A 14,888-nucleotide genomic window follows, 5' to 3' on the forward strand; every position below is an offset into this window, starting at 1 on the left:
GTTTTTTTTGGGGGGGGGGGTGTTGAATGCTCTAATTAAGGAGGCCAGACTTGGTGGAGGTGGTTGACAGGGGCGGAGCTGCAGGCTATTGAAGGCTGCTCTGCCCCCTGCTGTGCTCTTTGCTTCAGCGTGACCCTACCCCCCCCCCCCCCCGAAATTCTCAAACCCCCCCCCCCCACCAAATTTTCAACCCTCACCAAAAAAAATTCTGGCTATGGCCCTGGCTCTGACAGCTATTCAGACTTTCTGCTTCCTCCCTTGATTGGCTGAAAATGAGACCGGCTAGGATCCATACCAGGATTGGCCAGGCATTACCTTGACATCACAGCCTGCAAGAGACTCCCATGGCAGGAAGAATAATGGCTTGTGGTTGGTCAGTTCAATGAACCAATCCATTGCAGAGATACCCACTGTGAGGCCACAGTCCATGAGGATATGGTGGCGTGGATATGCTAATTAATTTCTGATTAACTTAAGTGTCTGATTCCATGTGAAACAAAGGTGCAAGACAATCAAGGACATGGCTGCCAGTATAGAAAGCTAATGAATGCACATCTCCTAAGCCTCCTCTTCCTTGGGACCAGGAGACTCAATACGTACTGCTCCCTGAGCATATTTTGTTAACTGATAGATATTTGGCTTGGGAAATAGCTGGAGGGATCCTGGCCACCATCTCTTTTTCCCAAGATGTTCGTAAATTGGGGGCACAGAGAGGTGGCTATCTTCAAAGGGTATTTTGATATATGCATTTCATACAGTTTATACAGCTTATACCTTTAGGGATTGACACAGCACATAAAAGATATCAGAGGGTTAGATATGATGGATTTTGTAGGGTACATTTATTTATTATTTATTTATTATACCGCTCTTCTCAGCCATAGGCGACTCAGAGCAGTTAACAACCAGTATCAACAATACAGTACAAAATCATTAATCATTTAAAACAGTAATATCCATTAATTAACATCAGCATCAATACAGGAAAACAACAATCCATCACGTCTCATCAATAGAATCAGCATCCAATCCCGATGTCCATTAATCCATATTCCAATAATCAATCAATTGTACCGCTTAGTTGAAAGCCTGTTCGAAGAGCCAGGTCTTCACTCTCTTCCTGAATGCCAATAAGGAGGGGGGCAATCTAATGTCTGTAGGGAGGGCGTTCCACAGCCAAGGGGCCACTACTGAGAAGGCCCTGTCTCTCGTCCCTGCCAGGCATGCTTGTGAAGCCTGCGGGACCGAGAGCAGGGCCTCCCCAGAAGATCTTAACATCCTAACTGGTTCATAGGAGGAGATGCGTTCGGACAAGTAAGTCGGGCCAGAACCGTTTAGGGCTTTATAGGCTAAAGCCAGCACTTTGAATTGTGCCCGGTAGCAAATTGGCAGCCAGTGGAGCTGGCGCAACAGAGGAGTTGTATGCTCCCTGAGTGCCGCTCCTCTTAGCATCCTGGTTGCCGATTGTTGGACCAATTGAAGCTTCTGAGCAGTCTTCAGAGGCAACCCCACGTAGAGAGCGTTGCAGTAGTCTATACTTGCAGCCTGGCAGCGTTGCAGCTGCTGCTAGGTCCTTTCTGGAACCTCTAGCCCTTTGATATTTCACTATTTTGGGTCCGTGGAAAAGTTTTTAACAAAACAAAAGAGGTAAAAGTATCATATTTGCTTGAAGTCTCTTGGTATATTATACATCTTTAAGGGGGTGCCATCTTGACCACATTCTCTACTTATTTGGCCACAAATATCCCAGTTTGCATCTGAGAAATGTTGCAAGGTCCAAATCTGAAACCTAGAGACTCTTGCTTTCAGAGCGTAATTTTCAATGGTAAGCAAACAGTATTTTGGCGCCCCCCCCCCCCCCCAATCAATCATTGATATATATTTTCTGTTCATAGTGGGAGTTGTGTGTGCTATATTTGGTTCAGTTCCATCATTGGTGGAGTTCAGAATGCTCTTTGATTGTAGGTGAACTATAGCCATTGGGGCCAAGAGAGAGAGAAAGAGGCAGAGATGCCCGCCTTTCCTGAAGATATGCGCAAAAACAAAGGATGGAGCGGAGGTGGGAAATACCTCCAGCCGGAGGGGCTCTCTCTCTCTCTCTCTCTCTCTCTCTCTCTCTCTCTTGGTCCCAATGGCTGAGGAGAAAGTCAGGAGAAGAGGGGACTTTTGGTGTGCACGCCTCCGGACCTGAAGTGCGCCAGGCAAGGAAGCAAGTGTGGCGGCGCGGCGGCTGAGCCCCTTGGCCCACCCGCAGATTGGGGAGAGGAGAGGAGGTGGGTGGAGCGCTGGGGGCTCGGGAAAGGGAGGTGGTCATGGGGAAGGGATCGAACTCGGAGAATGATTGAGCGCCGGCTCTGCTCGTGCACCCAGTGACCGGGTGGAGCAGGAACGAGAGGGGCTAGGTGAGACTCAAGGGCCCGGCCCCTTTGGGAAGAGGATCGCCCGGCAGCGAGGCAAGAAAGCCGAGTCTCCCGCCAGACTGCTAGGGCTGTTGTGAGTGAGGGGACGCTCCTCAAGTGGCGGTCGAGGGGCATTTACAGAGGCGCCTCTGCGCCCCTGGCAAAAAAAAGTGTACTGCAACCACTTACTTTGCTTAATGGACGAGCCGCCCCTGCTTGCTTTCAAGGCAGCACCCTTGCCCTGAGATTTCTCAACCTTCACCTTATGGATTGAAGAACAAGCCCAGCCTCTGATACTTGAGATCCTGGGAATCTGCTGAGAGAAATGGGAATCTGCTGAGAGAAAATAAAAATCCCTGAGAGCCAAATGCACCCCAGAGGGTGTGTCTAGAAGGGCTGTTCAGTTAAGCAGCTGTTGCCCAATGCCCTGGTGACTGCCAACGAAAGCTCTGGTGATTACCATATTGTTTATTTTGTTTTTTTAATCCTGAGATTCTTCAGGTATTTCATATCTCAAGCCAAACTGAGTTTGCCAGGATCAAGCTCCCAATGGGCCAAGGCAAGAAGCTGGAAACAAACAAGCAAGGAAATGTAAGATACCACATTAAGGTAGGAAAAACAAAACAAAATGCACAGATATAGGATGGGCAACGCCTGGCTTGGAAAAGACTCTAGGAGTCTTGCTTTATGTAATCAGAGGTGACTTAACACCCCCCCCCCCCCCCGGCTCTATAAAAGATAGTTCGGAATCAGGGAATTCATAGTTTTGCCAAGAACACCAACTGGAATGATCCCATAATCCCCTATAAGAACTCCCATGAACTTGATAGAAACTTTTATGGACTTTTTGCAAACTTTATGAACTTTGATGGACTTTGGGGGGGCTGGCATGAGTTTCCCTTCAACCCTGCATAATCCCACTCTTAGAATCATAGAATCAAAGAGTTGGAAGAGACCTCATGGGCCATCCAGTCCAACCCCATTCTGCCAAGAAGCAGGAATATTGCATTCAAAGCACCCCTGACAGATGGCCATCCAGCCTCTGTTTAAAAGCTTCCAAAAAAGGAGCCTCCACCACACACCAGGGCAGAGAGTTCCACTGCTGAACGACTCTCACAGTCAGGAAGTTCTTCCTCATGTTCAGATGGAATCTCCTTTCTTGTAGTTTGAAGCCATTGTTCCATTGTGTCCTATTTTCCAGGGAAGCAGAAAGGAAGCTTGCTCCCTCCTCCTCCCTGTGGCTTCCTCTCACATATTTATACATGGCTATCATGTCTCCTCTCAGCCTTCTCTTCTTCAGGCTAAACATGCCCAGCTCCTTAAGCCGCTCCTCATAGGGCTTGTTCGCTCCTCTGGACACATTCCAGCTTGTCAATATCTCTCTTGAATTGTGGTGCCCAGAATTGGACACAATATTCCAGGTGTGGCCTAACCAAAGCGGAATAGAAGGGTAGCATGACTTCCCTAGATCTAGACACTAGGCTCCTACTGATGCAGGCCAAAATCCCATTGGCTTTTTTTTTTTTTTTTGCAGCCACATCACATTGTTGGCTCATGTTTAACTTGTTGTCCACAAGGACTCAAAGATGAAAATAAGGTTGGGGCAATAACACATCCTTGTTTGACACCTGATTCCACCTGAAATGGGTCACTTTGGGAGCCACTGCTGTCCAAGATTGTTGCCATCATGTCATTGTGGAGGAGCCGCAGGATGTTCACAAATTTGTTAGGCCACCTGATTTTTTGGAGGATGGTCCAGAGAAAGCTGTGATTCACTGTGTCGAATGCCTGGAATATTGTGTCCAATTCTGGGCACCACAATTCAAGAGAGATATTGACAAGCTGGAATGTGTCCAGAGGAGGGCGACTAAAATGATGAAGGGTCTGGAGAACAAGCCCTATGAGGAGCGGCTTAAGGAGCTGGGCATGTTTAGCCTGAAGAAGAGAAGGCTGAGAGGAGATATGATAGCCATGTATCAATATGTGAGAGGAAGCCACAGGGAGGAGGAGGGAGCAAGCTTGTTTTCTGCTTCCTTGGAGACTAGGATGAGGAACAATGGCTTTAAACTACAAGAAAGGAGATTCCATCTGAACATGAGGAAGAACTTCCTGACTGTGAGAGCCATTCAGCAGTGGAACTCTGTGTGGTGGAGGCTTCTTCTTTGGAAGCTTTTAAACAGAGGCTGGATGGCCATCTGTCGGGGGTGATTTGAATGCAATATTCCTGCGTCTTGGCAGAATGGGGTTGGACTGGATGGCCCAGGAGGTCTCTTCCAACTCTTTGATTCTATGATTCTATGATGTTCACAAATTGGTCAGGGCATCCAATTTTTTGGAGGATGGTCTAGAGAAAGCTGTGATTCACTGTGTTGAATGTCTTTGCAAGGTCAATAAATGCAATGTACAGAGTACATGCATATGTGACTAAAGTGTAGGAAAGCACTGAATGACCTGAACCTTGTCACATGGATGGCTCAAAAGCCATTTACCCCTGTCCTGCCTCATTTGGCCCACAATGGAGCCATGGGTGCCAATTGCAGGAAAAGAGATTCCCGCTAAAATTGAGGAAAAACTTTCTAACAATTGGAGAGTTTCAATGCTGGGCTGGCATGGGCTCCCATGAGGTCACAAAGAGTCAGAAACGACTGAACGAATAAACAACAACAACCTGGAATATCCTGCCTTGGAGCTCAATGGAGCCTCCTTCTGTGGCCACACCACTTGGGGATTTTGGGACTTGCGATCTTGGAATCTTCGTGGACAACAAATTAAACATGAGCCAACAATGTGATGTGGTGGCAAAAAAAGCCAATGGGATTTTGGCCTTCATTAATAGGAGCCTAGTGTCAAGATCCAGGGAAGTCATGCTACCCCTCTGTTCTGCTTTGGTTAGACCACATCTGGAATATTGTGTCCAATTCTGGGCACCACAATTCAAGAGAGATATTGACAAGCTGGAATGTGTCCAGAGGAGGGCGACTAATATGATCAAGGGTCTGGAGAACAAGCCCTATGAGGAGCGGCATAAGGAGCTGGGCATGTTTTGCCTGAAGACGAGAAGGCTGAGAGGAGATATGATAGCCATGTATAAATATGTGAGAGGAAGCCACAGGGAGGAGGGAGCAAGCTTGTTTTCTGCTTCCTTGGAGACTAGGACACGGAACAATTGCTTCAAATTACAAGAGAGGAGATTCCATCTGAACATGAGGAAGAACTTCCTGACTGTGAGAGCCGTTCAGCAGTGAAACTCTCTGCCCCAGAGTGTGGTGGAGGCTCCTTCTTTGGAAGCTTTTAAACAGAGGCTGGATGGCCATCTGTCAGGGGTGATTTGAATGCAATATTCCTACTTCTTGGCAGAATGGGGTTGGACTGGATGATGGCCCATGAGGTCTCTTCCAACTCTTTGATTCTATGATTCTACGATCCAAATACGTACCTTTCCCAAGTTCTATTTCCATCCCTTTGTCCTCAGAAGGAAAGGGCAACATCCCTCCCTTTCACCATAGAAAAGAAAAACCCGCAATGCAAATTTGCACACTGGGGATGAAAGACAAGGTGCACCCTCTTGAAAAGGGATTCCTTCTTCTCTTTTTATGTAATGAGCTGTACGAATGAGGAAACCCTTTGTTCTGCGGACAAAATGTGCAAACAACAAATGAGGAAATTTCAGGAGATAATCTCTAAAGAAAACAATGACGGAGATGAGAAAGCCAACCTGCTGGCAATGCGTGCTGGGTTTTTTCCTCTTGCATTCTCATTAGTTGTATAATCATAATGGGGCAAATATGTTCAGAGCCTGCAGTACTGGTTGTGATAATTCTTATTTTGAGAATAAACAGCTGGGATTATTTCCTAGATTCTCCTTGATCTCCCTTGATCGTCCTCCATCCAGGGGTGGGTCAACCCATTATGCCAGTGGTTCTCAACCTTCATAGAATCATAGAATCAAAGAGTTGGAAGAGACCTCATGGGCCATCCAGTCCAACCCCATTCTGCCAAGAAGCAGGAATATTGCATTCAAATCACCCCTGACAGATGCCCATCCAGCCTCTGCTTAAAAGCTTCCAAAGAAGGAGCCTCCACCACACTCTGGGGCAGAGAGTTCCACAGTCAGGAAGTTCTTCCTAATGTTCAGATGGAATCTCCTCTCTTGTAGTTTGAAGCCATTGTTCCGCGTCCTAATCTCCAGGGAAGCAGAAAACAAGCCTGCTCCCTCCTCCCTGTGGCTTCCTCTCACATATTTATACATGGCTATCATATCTCCTCTCAGCCTTCTCTTCTTCAGGCTAAACATACCCAGCTCCTTAAGCCGCTCCTCATAGGGCTTGTTCTCCAGACCCTTGATCATTTGAGTCGCCCTCTTCTGGACACATTCCAGCTTGTCAATATCTCTCTTGAATTGTGGTGTATTCCTAATACCATGACCCCTAATACCATGACCCCTTAATACAGTTTCTCATGTTATGGTGACCCCCAACCATAAAATTATTTTTGTTGCTACTTCACAACTGTCATTTTGCTAATGTTATGAATCACAATGTAAATATCTGACATGCAGGACGTATTTTCATTCACTGGACCAAATTTGACACGAATTCCCGATACGTCCCAATTTGAATACTGGTGTGGGTGGGTGGGGGGATTGATTTTGCCATTTGGGAGTTGTAGTTGCTGGGATTTATAGTCAACCTACAATCAAAGAACATTCTGAACTCCACCAACGATGGAATTGAACCAAACTTGGCACAAAGAAATCACATGACTAACAGAAAGGTTTGGTGGACCTTGAGTTTTGGAGTTGTAGTTCAACTACATACAGATTGCTGCGGACTCAAACAATGATGGATCTGGACCAAACTTGGCACAAATACTCAGTGTGCCCAAATATGAACACTGATGGAGTTTGGGGGAAATAGACCTTAACTTTTGGGAATTGTAGTTGCTCGGATTTATAGTTCACCTACAATCAAAGAGCATTCTGAGCCCCACCAACGATAGAATTGGGCCAAAATTTTCACACAAAACCCCCATGGCCAACAGAAAATACAGTGTTTTCTAGGTTCTTGTGGGTTTCTTCAGGCTATAGGGCCATGTTCTAGAGGCATTTCTCCTGACGTTTCGCCTGCATCTATGGCAAGCATCCTCAGAGGTAGTGAGGTCTGTTGGAATTAGGACAATGGGTTTATATATCTGTAGAAAGGCTGGGGTGGGGCAAAGAGCTCTTCCCTGCTGGAGCTAGGTGTGAATGTTTCAACTGACCACCTTCATTAGCATTTGAAGGCCTGGCTGAGCCTGGGAAAAATCTTCTGTTGAGAGGTGTTAAGATGTGCCTGGTTGTTTCTTCTCTGCTGTTTTGCTGAAGGCCTGGCTCAGCCACGCCTTCAAATGCTAATGAAGGTGGTCAGTTGAAACATTCACACCTAGCTCCAGCAGGGAAGAGCTCTTTGCCCTACCCCAGCCATTCCACAGATATATAAACCCATTGTCCTAATTCCAACAGACCTCACTACCTCTGAGGATGAGAAACGTCAGGAGAAATGTCTCTAGAACATGGCCCTCTAGCCCGAAAAAACCCACAAGAACCTAGTGATTTCAGCCATGAAAGCCTTCGACAATACTGTGCTTTCTGATGGTGTTTGGTGATCCCTCTGGCACCCCCTCAAGACCCCCTCAGGGGTCCCGACTCCCAGGTTGAGAAACGCTGCATTACGCAAAGTAAGAATATACAGTATAATTGATTTTGCCCAGGGGTGCTCTTGAGGCACTCTTGGGGGCAAATAGACCTTGACATATGCCAGTTGTAGTTACTGCGATGTATAGTTCACCTACAATCAAAGAGCCTTCTGAACTCCACCAATGATGGAATTGAACCAAATATGGCACACAGAACTCCCACGACGAACAGAAAATATATATCAGTGATTGGTTGGGGGGGGGGGGGCAAAATACTGTTTGCTTACCATTGAAAATTACCTAGGGCCACCTCTGCCTCCATCCAAGAACTTCAGATCAGATTTTTTCCTAGATCCAGTTGGAGATCCCAGATTTTCCTGATGGTCCCTTATCTATGAACTTCAGCCTAAATTCTTTCCCAGATCTGGCTGGAGATCCCTGATTTCCCCTGATGTTCTCCATCCAATACCTAACCAAGTCTAACCCTGCTGAGCTCCTGAAATAAGCCAAGCTCTGATGGTAACAGATAGCATCTACAACCACGACATCTTCTGGAAATAATTTCTGCTGCGATTGCTGAAGTCGAGCACGTGAGACATGAGTAAACCAGCCGCTATCTCCAGACTGAGGAGAAAATCGATAGTGAGGGGAAATGAGTGATTATTTTCAGAGACGCTGCATCAAGACTCTGACTCGCTTTCTGCACTCTCTGCACTCTGCTTCGGCACATTTGTCGAAAGCGACAAGCTTAAAACCGAGCCTTTCTGTTTGTTGGCTCCTTCCAGTGGGTAATTTTCTTCACTTGACAGCTTGTCCCACGTTCCTCCGTGCCAAAGGAAGGGGAAGTCTGACTCTTCTGTGCTTGCCGACACCACTTCTGTTCCAACAAGCTGCCACTTTTGTTCATCTCACTGCCATGAAGAGAAGCAAGCTGGCTGGAAAAGGCGTCCAAGATGTGCCTTTTTGGTGCACAACCAGCCTGCTCCTCCACTACGTTCTCCTCCACCATGTTCTCCTTCACCACATTCTCTCCCACTTTGTTCTCCTCTACCACATTCTCCTGAACTAGGTTCTCCTCTACCAAATCCTCTTCCAACATGTTCTCCTCCATCACATACTCTTTCTTCACATTCTCGTGAACTACATTCTCTTTTACCATGTTCTCCTCTGCCAAGTGCTCCTCCTCCATGTTCTCCTCAATATTATGCTTACATCAGATTCTTCTCCACCACATCCTCTAACACCACGTTGTGTCCTCCAGTGTCGTCCATCATATTTATTTATTTATTTCTCGCATTTCTATCCCATCCTTCTCAACCCCTGAAGGGGGATATTCTCCACCATGACATTCCCTTCCACCACATTTTCCTCCACCGTGTTCTCCTCCACTAAGACTTCCTCCATCATGATTTCCTCCACCATGATCTTCTTCATTCTCATACACCACCTTCTTCTCTATTACATTCTTCTTCACTACATTCCCTTTCTCCATCTCCTCTTCCACCACATTCTCCTCTATTCATCTTCTCCACTTTTTTCTCTACCACATTCTCTTCCTTCATGTCCTCCTCCATCATGTTCTCCAACGTTCTCCTTTACATTCTGTTCCTTGTCCTCTACCACTCGCTCCTATAGACATTCACTTCCTCCATGTCCTCCTCTACCATGTTCTCCTCTGTTCTCCTTCACATTCTCCTCCATCCTTCTCCACTACATTCTCCTCCAGACATTCAATTCCGCCATATCTTCCTCCATCATGTTTTGCTCCACTCATATTCACTTTCTCCTCCAGACATTCTCTCCCTCCATGTCCCCCTCCACGACATTCTCCTCCACGACATTCTCCTCCACCACATTCTCCTTCATCATGTCCTGCCATAAAATGTTCTCCTTCACCATGTCTTTCTCCACCACATCCTCCTCCATCAAGTACTACACCATCACCACCTTCAGGGCAGCAGAAAACAAGCTTGCTTCCTCCTCCCTATGTCTTCCTCTCACATACTTATACATGGCTGTCATGTCTCCTCTCAGTCTTCTCTTCTTCTAAACATGCCCAGCCAAGTTCTCCTCCATCACATCCTCTTCCTCCATGGTCTCTTTTACATTTAGTTCCAGAAGGAGCCAATACTATTGTCAGGTGTTTGCAAAGCTGTCCCTTCTCACCTACTCAGAACAGTGCAGCTGGAGATGTGGAAACAGACTTGTAGATCATACACACACATTTTTGTGCGCCAGCCTTAGATGGAGCCCGCATGTTGTAGTCCTTTGGATGTTGGACTAAGATTCTGGAAACCAGGGTTAGAATCTAAAACATTTGGAAGAAATCTCATGAGTCATCCAGTCCAACCCCATTCGGCCAAGAAGTAGGAAAATTGCATTAAAAGAACCCCTGATAGATGGCCATCCAGCCTCTGTTTAAAAGCTTCCAAAGAAGGAGCCTCCACCACACTCTGGGGCAGAGAGTTCCACTGCTGAACGGCTCTCATAGTCACATAGTTCTTCCTCATGTTCAGATGGAATCTCCTTTCTTGTAGTTTGAAGCCATTGTTCCGCATCCTAGTCTCCAGGGGAGCAGAAAACAAGCTTGCTCCCTCCTCTCTGTGGCTTCCCCTCACATATTTATACATGGCTATCATGTCTCCTCTCAGTCTTCTCTTCTTCAGGCTAAACATGCCCAGCTCCTAAAGCCGCTCCTCATAGAGCTTGTTCTCCAGACCCTTGATCATTTTAGTTGCCCTCCTCTGGACACATTCCAGCTTGTCAATATCTCTCTTGAATTGTGGTGCCCAGAATTGGACACAATATTCCAGTTGTGGTCTAACCAAGGCAGAATAGAGCATGGGGAGCATGACTTCCCTGGATCTAAACACTAGACTCCTGTTGATGCAGGCCAAAATCCCATTGGGTTTTTTTTGCCGCCGCATCACATTGTTTAACTTGTTGTCCATGAGGACCCCAAGATCTTTTTCACATGTACTGCTCTCATACTGCCACACGTCCCCCATTCTGCATTTTTGCATTTCATTTTTTCTGCCTAAGTGGAGTCTCTTGCATTTGTCCCTGTTGAACTTCAATTTGTTAGTTTTGGCCCATCATCTCTCTAATCTGTCAAGATTGTTTTGAATCCTGCTCCTGTCCTCTGGAGTATTGGCTCTCCCTTCCAATTTGGTGTCGTCTGCAAACTTGATGATCATGCCTTCTAGCCCTTCATCTAAGTCATTAATAAAGATGTTGAACAGGACCTTGCCCAGGACGGAACCCTGCGGCACTCCGCTCGTCACTTCTTTCCAGGATGAAGAGGAAGCATTAGTGAGCACTCTCTGTGTTCGTCCACTTAACCAATTCCAGATCCACCTCACCGTAGTTTTGCCTCGCCCACATTGGACTAGTTTCCTTGCCAGAAGGTCATGGGGGACCTTGTCGAAGGCCTTCCTGAAATCCAGGTACGCTACATCCACGGCATTCCCCGCATCTATCCAGCTTGTAACTCTATCGAAAAAAGAGATCAGATGAGTCTGGCATGACTTGTCTTAGATAAATCCATGTTGACTATTAGCCATGACTGCATTTGTTTCTAAGTGTTTGCAGACCACTTCCTTGACAATCTTTTCCAGAATCTTGCCTTTCAGTTCCAAGTGTTTTGGATAAAGGATTCTCTACTTATACTGACAAAATGGATAGGAAAGCAGGACAGCTGCCATAAAGAGGGATAGAGGGAGGGGTGAATCCAGTCCTATCTTCTTCAAAATCAGGACATCTTGTTTGTGTCAGTTGTTAACATGACAAGGGAGCCCATTAGGCAGGCCTCAACAGCTGCATCCAGGTTTTCCCAATTGCCTAATGAAGATTTCTGTGTAAACTGGAAGCTATAAATACACCCACAGAAGCCGATCTGGGAAAGATATAAAGTTGTGGCTTTTGTTTTGTTCTCCATGGGGGCATCTATACTGCAGAATTAATGCAGTTTGATCCCACTTTAACTGCCACAGCTCAATGCTATGCCGTCCTCTGGTTTGTAGTTTTGTGAAGCAACAACTCTGTGGCAGAAAAGGCCTTGGAAAACTACAACTCTGAAGATTCCATCCTGGTGTTTACGGATGTGCAAATTCCCCTCCAGAAACGTTTGGGGAATTTCATCTGTTATGAACCATCTGTATCCAGTTCAAAGCTTCAAATGGTATTTAACATCAAACTATCCAAAACTATGCTGATGACTATGTCGTCTGTGCGCATTCAGAAAAAGCCCTACAAGCCACTCTAAACACCTTCGCAGAAGCATACGAGAAGCTCGGCCTGTCATCAAACATTGAGAAAACCAAAGTGCTCTTCCAGAGGTCACCAGCCAATCTCCCTCCAATGCCAGAAACACAACTTAATGGCGTAACATTAGAAAATGTTGACCATTTCTGCTCCCTTGGCAGCCACCTCTCCACCAAAGTCAACATCGACACCGAAATACAACACTGCCTGAGCTCTGCGAGTGCACCACTTTCCCGAATGAAGCAGAGAGTGTTTGAGGACCGGGACATCCGTAGGGATACCAAGGTGCTTGTCTATAAAGCTGTTGTCCTCCCAACCGTGCAAAACGTGGACTATCGACAGATGTCACGTGCAACTCCTGGAACGATTCCATCAGCGCTGCCTCCGGAAAATCCTGCAAATCTCTTGGGAAGACAAGCGGACAAACGTCAGTGTGGTGGAAGAAGCAAAGACCACCAGCATTGAAGCAATGGTCCTCTGCCACCAACTCCGTGGGACTGGTAACGTTGTCCGGATGCCCGACCACCGTCTCCCAAAGCAGTTGCTCTATTCCATTTTCTGTATTGTTGAAGGCTTTCATGGCCAGAATCACTGGGTTGTTGTAGGTTTTTCGGGCTATATGGCCATGTTCTAGAGGCATTTTCTCCTGATGTTTCGCCTGCATCTATGGCAATGATTTAGGCTTGATCTACACTGTGATATAAAAACCAGATTATCTGCTTCGAACTGGATTACCTGGCAGTGTAGACTCATATCCAGTTCAAAGAAGATGTGGATCATCTACTTTGATAATCTGGATTATCCAACCAGTCCATCCTCCAGGAACACATCTCACCACACTAAAACAGTGGATGTGGCTCTTAATGAGACATGCCACATCATCACAGGGTGTCTGCGCCCTACACCACTGGAGAAATTACATTGCTTAGCCGGTATTGCACCACCTGACATCCGCCGGGAAGTAGCAGCCAAGAGTGAAAGGACCAAGGCAGTGACATCTCCAGCTCATCCCCTGTTTGGGTATCAGCCAGTACGCTAACAACTTAAATCACGTAATACTTTTCTAAGATCTACAGATACTTGCTGGAACACCTCAGTAAGCAAGAGTCCAAAAGTGGCAGGCTCAAACCCAGCACCTCAACCCATGGCTGATATCAAATGAGAGACTCTCCCCTGGGCACAGAGAAGACTGGGCGACTTGGAAGGCGCTGAACAGACTGCGCTCTGGCACCACAAGATGCAGAGCCAATCTTAAGAAATGGGGCCACAAAGTGGAATCCTCGACATACGAGTGTGGAGAGGAGCAAACCACTGACCACCTGCTGCAATGCCACCTGAGCCCTGCCACTTGCACAATGGAGGACCTCCTTGCGGCAATACCAGAGGCACTCCAAGTGGTCAGATACTGGTCAAAGGATGTTTAATCAGCTACCAAGCTTGCAAACTTTGTGGTTTGTTTGTTTGTTTAAAAAAATGCAGTACAACTGTTTGGATTATATGGCAGTGTAGAACCAGCCTTAGACAATCCTAGAGAGAAAATTTTAATCAAATCTGCAGAAGTCATTTCCAACTTTCCGGATTGCGACTACTGATACTATACTTGGATTTTCTCCAAGAAGAAAAGCAATCTGGTTTAAATTGATCTCTCTTACAAATAAAAAAAGAAATGCTAATATCACAAATACATATTGCTTTTACATATTGCACAGCATGACTTAAATGTGTTTAAATTTTTGTTCTTTTAATCTATGTATTTTAATTTGCTTAATACTCTTCTATGTATTTTAACTTAAGTTGTTTCCTAACTTGTGCTGTTTTTGTTGTTTACAGTTACTTATTTTAACTCCAGACTTCCAGTTTTTTCTTTATGTTCCAAACTCCATTTTTCTTTTTAAAGTTCTACAGTTTTTTTTCTCATAGAAACATGGCTAATTTGTCCGTTTCTTAATTGTCTTGAAGTTTCATCATCCATCCCTATCTCAGATCTTTTCCATTTCTGTGCAAATGCATTCTAACTGCAGTTATCACATACTGAAGATTTTCCTCGCATATTTCCTTTCTAGTTAATCTTCCAATAGTCCCAGGAGAGAGAAAATTCTGGTTTAAACCAAATGTTTGCTTTTAATATCTCTCCCAAATAGCAGTGTAATAGAATACAATATTTTCTTGCTCTCTTGCAAGTCCATCGCATAGGATGAGAATGCATTTCCTTTTATTTGCATTTCCAAGGTATGTTTGGGGAACCTTTATGCAGTTTTGGATACTTAGGCGATCCCTCGTAGTCTGAGGATGATGGTCCTCCAAGTGTAGTGTCCTGGCGGTGGGACTGTAGGTGGCTGTGGAGCCCTATTCTTGATCTGCATCTTCTCCCGCAGTGAGGGTATCAGTTTCCAGGTGGAAGGTGGTCCCGGTTGGGGTTGGCTTGATGCACCTTCCTCTTGGCATGTTTCTCTCTTTCGCCCTCCATTCATGCTTCTTCAAATTCTACAGCAGTGCTGGTCACAGCTGACCTCCAGCTGGAGCGCTCAAGAACCAGGGCTCCCCAGTTCTCTG

Source organism: Anolis sagrei, chromosome 3, assembly GCF_037176765.1.
Source record: "Anolis sagrei isolate rAnoSag1 chromosome 3, rAnoSag1.mat, whole genome shotgun sequence".
NCBI lineage: Eukaryota > Metazoa > Chordata > Lepidosauria > Squamata > Dactyloidae > Anolis > Anolis sagrei.